Source organism: Magnolia sinica, chromosome 12, assembly GCF_029962835.1.
Source record: "Magnolia sinica isolate HGM2019 chromosome 12, MsV1, whole genome shotgun sequence".
NCBI classification, from domain to species: domain Eukaryota; kingdom Viridiplantae; phylum Streptophyta; class Magnoliopsida; order Magnoliales; family Magnoliaceae; genus Magnolia; species Magnolia sinica.
The window spans coordinates 16,278,364-16,285,210 of NC_080584.1; the positions used below are offsets into that span (position 1 = coordinate 16,278,364).

The following is a 6,847-nucleotide window of genomic DNA, read 5'->3' on the forward strand; positions in this document are numbered from 1 at the left end:
ACAACCGAAGACGAAAAGGCTCAAATGGCCAGATATAAAACTCTAAACATTAAGAGCTTTGCTAAGCCCACATACATGTAGAAGTCAGCTAATGCACACGCCACCATATATACTAGCATGGCGGACAGCTACAATATCCAAGCCATCCATCGCAAGGGTACCATTATGAAGGTTCCCCATCCCAAGAATCAGATCGGTCAAGTAGTCAAGTGGGCTACAATTAATTGAACATGTATGGTTATGGCAAAAAAAAAAACAGCTTAAGACTTCTAAACTGTCTTATTTCTAATATCCCAGCTCACCTTCTAAATGGACCGCCTTTATCTTTGGGTAGTAACATAGACCTGGCGAGGTCCACCTGATGGATGGCTTGGACATTTCAACCCATTATGAGATTTCCCATGGAAGAAACAAGCCAAAATCAGTACCAAGTGATATTTCCTCCATCTCAAAAATGCACAAAAGTGGAGAAATGATGCTTGTGAAAAACACGATCAAAACAACCCAAGATAAAGGGATGATGAAAGAACGAAGCAAACACATGGAGCACTTCGTGCATGCAGCAAAAGACTCCTTCACAATAATTAAAAATAAATCAATAAAGAAAATCTTGAAAGGATACTTAACAAAGATTCACCACTCAAAATCAAAATCAATCAAAATTGCAATGTCTATTTCTGTAGAATCAGGAAAAAAAAAGATGCTTGGTAAAACAACCAACACTTACTTTTTCACAGGGTTATGTTGTAGAGATTTGAAGAAAACACAAACCCACTGACCAAAATGCAGATTTTTGGTTCTGTGAGAAAAATCACGGGAGGTAACGCATCCCACCATTCAAAATGCATTCTTTTGGGTTTTCTGAGAAAAATCAAGAGGTAACACATCCCACCATTCAAAACGCAATCTTTCCACTCCTTCCCAAAAGCCCAAAAGTGATCGAAAGATTAAAAAAACAAATAAATCATGCCTGCTACTATTTATTAAAATAAAATTATAAAATTATAAAATAAAAATAAAAACCTTGAAGATGCTGAAACATAAACAGGACTCATGAAGGAGAACTACAACCACTCCATCCATACAAAACCAACCAAACAAACAAAAATCTCAAAACATGTCAATAACGCTCACCAATCAGAATCTAAATGTGGCATCCTATAAGAGAAACAGCTATTAAGCCACAACCAAGGAAATAGCAAAAATTTTAAAATGGAAGTACCATAAAAAATGCAAACCTTCTCCCTGTTTTTGATAAAATGAATGGAAAAAAAAAATTGCAAGCTAGAGCAACCACCACTCTCTCTCTCTCTCCCAAAAAATAAAATGAAAAATCAGAATCTTGAAATGGGTCCTATTGATAAATATCAAGAAAGCACACAAACCCCACCACCCAAAAAGCAATATCTTGGGTTCTGTAAGTTAAAGGGCGAAAAAAAAAAAGGAAAAAAAAATCAGAATAAAGAAACACAACCCTCCACTCAAAAAAAGCAATCCTATGTGTTCTGTAAGAGAAAATCAAGAAATCAAACACAGCCCAACAGTAAAAAATTCAATCTTTTGGGTTCTGTGAGATGAAACCAAATGAACAAACACAACCCACTGCCCAAATTGCAATCTTTTTTAGTTTCTGTAAGAGAAATTTAAGAAGATAAACACACCCACCACCCAAAAATGCAATCATTAACCTCTGAAAAAAGAAAATCAAGTGGAAAAAAGAAAAGAAAAAGAAAAAAGATAGAAAGAAAACAACCCACCACTCAGAATGCGATCTTTTTTGTTCTGTAAGAGAAAAATTAAGGGAAAAAAAAATACTCACTACCAATCAAAAATGCAATTTTATTTTTTTATTTTTTTGGTTCTGTAAGAAGAAAATCAAGTGAACAAGCATAACCCACCATTCCAAGTTCCATCTTATTTTCCCATGTAAGAAAATTCAAGGGAAAATAAAAAATGCCCCACTAATCAAAATGCAACTTTTTGCTTTTGTAAGAAGAATAGCAAGTGAACAAACACAACACACCATGTTAAGAGAAAATCAAGAAAAAACAAAGCAACCCACCAATCAAAATCCAATCTTTTAGTTCTGTAAGAGTAAAAAAATCAAGAGAACAAGCAAAACCCATCATTCCAAATTCCATCTTTTTGGTACTGTGAGAGAAAATTCAAGAAAAAAAAAAAAACACCCTACTTATCAAAATGCAATCTTTTGGCTTTTGTAAGAAGAATAGCGAGTGAACAAACACAACACCCCAGTCAAAATGCAATCTTTTCTGTTCTGTAAGAAGGGAAAAAATCAAGTGAAAAAGAACAATCCACCATTCCAAATTCCATCTTCTGTAAGAAGAATAGCAAGTGAACAAACACACGATACGAATTGCAAGTGTTTTTTTTTTCCTGTAAGAGAAAAATCAAGAAAGTAACCCACCAATCAAAATGCAATCTTTTGACTTCTACAAGAAGAGAATGAAGTGAACAACACCACCTACAACAAAAATGCAATGTTTCCAGTTCTGCAAGAGAAAACTCAAGAAAGCAAACACAACCCACCATTCAAAAAGTGCAGTCTTGTGGATCCCACAAGTGAAAAAAATGCAAGAAAACAAGCACATCCCACCAATCAAAAATGCAATCTTTTCACCCTTCTAACCAAAATCCACCCAAAAAAAACCACTCAAGAAGCAAAACCCAAGAAGGAAATCAGCACCCACTCCATAAAACCAAAGAAAGATGCAATCCCGAAGGAGTATTTGAAGAGACTCACCTACAAGCAATGAAATTCCTGAGTTGGGTGTTGAATTTCAGCCCTTTTTCAAGAGATTTATGGCCTGGTAGAGCTCTAATCTCACTGCCCATCTTGCAAATCTTCGCAACAATATCTCTTCAGCAGCAACAGGAATGGCCAGCTTGCATGAATTGCAGCGAGGGTCTGTTACAGTGTAGGAAAACCTATGAAAGAACCTACATAAATGACAGTGTGAAATGAATGGGAGCTGCTAGTCACCCCTACCTTTTGCTTGAATACACCATTTTGTAGTTTTTGATTTCCAAAAGTACAATTTTGTACTATTTCAACTCCCAAAATAAATAATAGGTGTGTAGAAATGAAATGGGATGGGTGAATATATCAATTCTCTAAATAAAATATCTCCTCTTGTTTTGTTTTTTGGAAGGGAGTTTTTTGTCCTTTTCTTTTTTAGAAATGCTGCAATGCTGTTAGAGCACTATAAGGTGTAGTGCCTCTACTTTCATTGGGATATTTAGGTAGTTCAATAAATTGATCTAGACCGTTCATTAGATTTATTATTCATTTTATTGGCTACCATATAATTATCAAATCAATATGAATAATATTAACCATTTGATCAATGTAATTTAATATGAACGTTCAATATTTTTCACACAAAATAGATCTAATCAACAATCTGATCCATCCATTTATTAGGGACCATAATGGATTGATTTTTTACTAAATAATTACTTTTTTATATAATGTATCCATACATTCTCTTCTTAGTAAAAGGATCGTTAAAGAAAACAAGAACAAGTCACTGAAGGCTTAGATCATCAGATAAATTTTATTTTTTCTTATTAAAAGATAAGATATTTTTTAGGACATAATCAACGGTTCCGATCAATATATTTGGGTATAAAAGAGAACTGATGCAACCAGGAGCACCATAGCGTATGGTGCTCTCTGAGAGCTCTCGAGCATTTCTCTTCCTCTTTTTCTTTTTCCTTTTCTTCGGAAAGACTATGGTGTTAGTTCACTACAACTTCTTTAAACTGTGATGTCTCATTTTGCATGGATGGCATACATACACATAAATCAAGACCGTCCAAATCATAGAATTTACTATGGATGGAAAGACCCTGATCATTCAATTAGGTTCGTTCATCATCATCTTGGGCTGTCCAGGTCAGCCTGAGCGCAGACCGTTTATTTTTGGAGGATCTGGCCAAAACGCAAACTGATTAGTTTGTCTGAACTGTAGTTTAAAAGCCAAAAAACTCGTTTCCACTCAATGTCTAGAACATAATGACTTGGTTTGGCAATTTCACGTGAGATTTTCACAATTTTTATTTTCTCACGGAATTATCATGAAAATCTCGCAATGATAAAAAAATTCAAAATATTTATTATAAGTTAATAAATTATTTTATAATTTTAAATAAATATATATGTCACATCATCTAATTGGTATTTTTAGAAAAATGAGATTTTCAAAATCTAAGCGATTTTAAATCTTCCCAATTGCATAATGAAATTATCACGCTATTTTCATAATATTTATTTAAATTTTTAAGATTTTTTAAAACCTTACATATGCACGTCGCAATGGTGTCACCTCAACTCAACTAGTGGAGATGGTCTTTACTTGATTTGACTTGCTATTTAATAATTAAATTTGAATTAATCTTATTATTTTCTATAGACAACTTTTAACGTTTTGGCAGTACATTTAATGAAAACTATGAACATTGATATGCAAAAATATTTAAAATAAATTTAAAATTATTTTGAAAATGAGAAAACGTGTCTTAAATACATGGTTCAAATTTCACTCATAAAAAGTATGGAACAACTGATATTCTACCTCATCTTTTCAATTATTTAATGCAGGCTAGCCACTTAATTTGTATGATGCGGGCAACTTATGCTAAGTGTACTGGGAGAAATTTTGAGCAATAAAAGCATTATGGATGTCAATTGTCAAGACTATGTAGAGGTAGGCACTAGACGACTCAATTTCGTTAACTCAACTCGTTGATTCATTCAGATCCAACTCAACCCTACTCGAACAGGTGAGTCGGTCCAAACCGAGTAGGTTTTGCCTAATCCGAATTCAAACTAAGTCGAGTTCGAGTTACCTAGTAACTCGACTCGAAACTCGATCTAGTTAGACCCGACTTAACTCGAAACTCAATCCGGTTAGACCCGACTCAATTCGAAACCCGACTCTCTAACCCTGACCGCCGCACTCTATCCCGACCCGATCCCAAAATCTCTCTCCCTCCCTTATTGACGCGGGGATGAACGTGATGAGGATAACTACTCCGAATCCACGGAGCTTCTCTGGACTCCTCACAGAGACTTCTCGAATCCACGAGGAAAGAAAGCAGAAAATATAAATAAATTCTAATAAATTCGAAATTGATTAATTGATCCATAAAAACTAGTTCACAACCCTTTAAATAGGGATACCAAGCAATGGGAAAGAAATCAGAATCATACTACAACTCAAACTCTTAGAATCCGCGACTTACTATAAATAGTAAACTTACTATTTATAGACGATCGTGATGTCTACTAGTGCGCAAGGTTTTCGGCCAAAAATAGTAAGTGTCCTATTTGGCTTCACCAAACCGTTCTCCTAATTATTCTAAGCTCTTTTCACGTTGGGCGCAACTCCTAAAGCCCAACGGATGAAGAGTTATAATCAAACTAAAACTTACTATTTATAGTAAAAGCGAAATTAAAACGGGAAAACGACCATCGATCCAGGGGTTTTTCGCAATTCCGGGCTGCGCAACCCGACCTAGCAGGTTGGTTGGCTTCAGTAGCTCGTTCTACCCCAAAATCATATATTTTACGTCAGATAACTCATTTCGGATTGCAAGATACGCCCGATTTAAGGTTCGATGGTCCGGATCACTTCTGTCGTCGACCGGGCCTTTTCTTATCCATCTTGGCCATGTAACTGTTCGCGACCTGCTCTACATCACTTATCCTCCTCATCTTCCAAGCCCGACCTCTCTCTCTCATCCTCATCTTCCATGCCTGGCCTCTCTCTCTCTCTCTCTCTCTCTCTCTCTCTCTCTCATCCTCCTCATCTTCCAAGCCCGGCAACCACCCACCACCATCACCCTCCTCCTCCTCCTCCTCCCCTTCTCTCTCCTATCCACTCTCTCAGTCTCTGCCTCCCTCAGCTCTCACTCCGACTCGATGCCAACTCAACCTGACTTGGTATTTCTGATCGGATCGGACTCAGTCCGGATCAGTCCAGGCCAGACCGGACTCAGATCAAGTTTGGGTCGGGCCTATTTCAAAACTGGATCGAGATGAGTCATCCTTAACTTAGTCCGACTCGACTCAATGCCTAGCTCTAAGACCATATGAAATTCATGATGTATATGTGTTTTGCCAACTCGTGTTTGCATGCTATTATGAGTAGCAACTTCACTGCTACTAGATGGTGCTATATGGTCCCCATCATCATTTGTGTGATTTATTCATATCATCCATCCATCCATCTTGCTAACTCATTTTATGAAAATGAAACCCAAAATGAGGCATATCCAACTCTAAGGTGGACCACATCATAGGAAAATAGTAGTAATTGAACTCCCACCATTAAAAACTTCCTAAGGCCCACTATAACATTTATTTTCCATCTAACAGCTGTTAATTAAGTCATGCAATCAGATGAATAGAAAACACAAATATCAAGTTAATCCAAGACTTTTGTGCCCCAAATAAGTTTTTAATGGTGAGCATTTAATCAACATTTTTTCCTATGATGTATTCCACTTGGGATTTATATTTGCTTCATTTTAGTATCATATCTTAAAATGGACCAACAAAGTTGATGGATAAAATACATATATCGTGGTGGGGCCCACAAAAGACAATCCAATAGCCCATCACTACTAGCAGTGTTAATTTGCAATCTGTGTCCATTCAACCCTAAAACAAGGTAGATTTAATGTTCAAGTGAGCCATGGTATAGAAAAAAAAGAAGTAAGGATAGGTCACCAATAATTAAAATAATGAGCATTTTTACTCTTTCTTTCTCTGCATATATCTTAAACTTTTATAGTAAATTTTTTAATTTTTTTCTTACCA

General features: G+C 36.0%; 1 protein-coding gene across 8 annotated transcripts in view; it reads right to left on the reverse strand.

Annotated features, from left to right (window-relative positions):
- The window catches only part of LOC131221013 (protein NARROW LEAF 1), a 29,675-nt gene extending 26,712 nt beyond the window's left edge, over positions 1 to 2,963 (reverse strand). For 2 of the 8 annotated variants that reach the window (XM_058216073.1, XM_058216070.1), the window contains exons 1-3: positions 2,765 to 2,963; positions 303 to 369; positions 76 to 214 (exon numbers count right to left, since the gene is read on the reverse strand). The gene's annotated coding sequence lies outside the window, so the exon portion shown is untranslated. The remainder of the gene's footprint in view (positions 1 to 75; positions 215 to 302; positions 370 to 2,764) is intronic. The other 6 variants (XM_058216074.1, XM_058216069.1, XM_058216072.1 and 3 more) reach the window with 4 other exon arrangements.
- Positions 2,964 to 6,847: the final 3,884 nt, after the last annotated feature.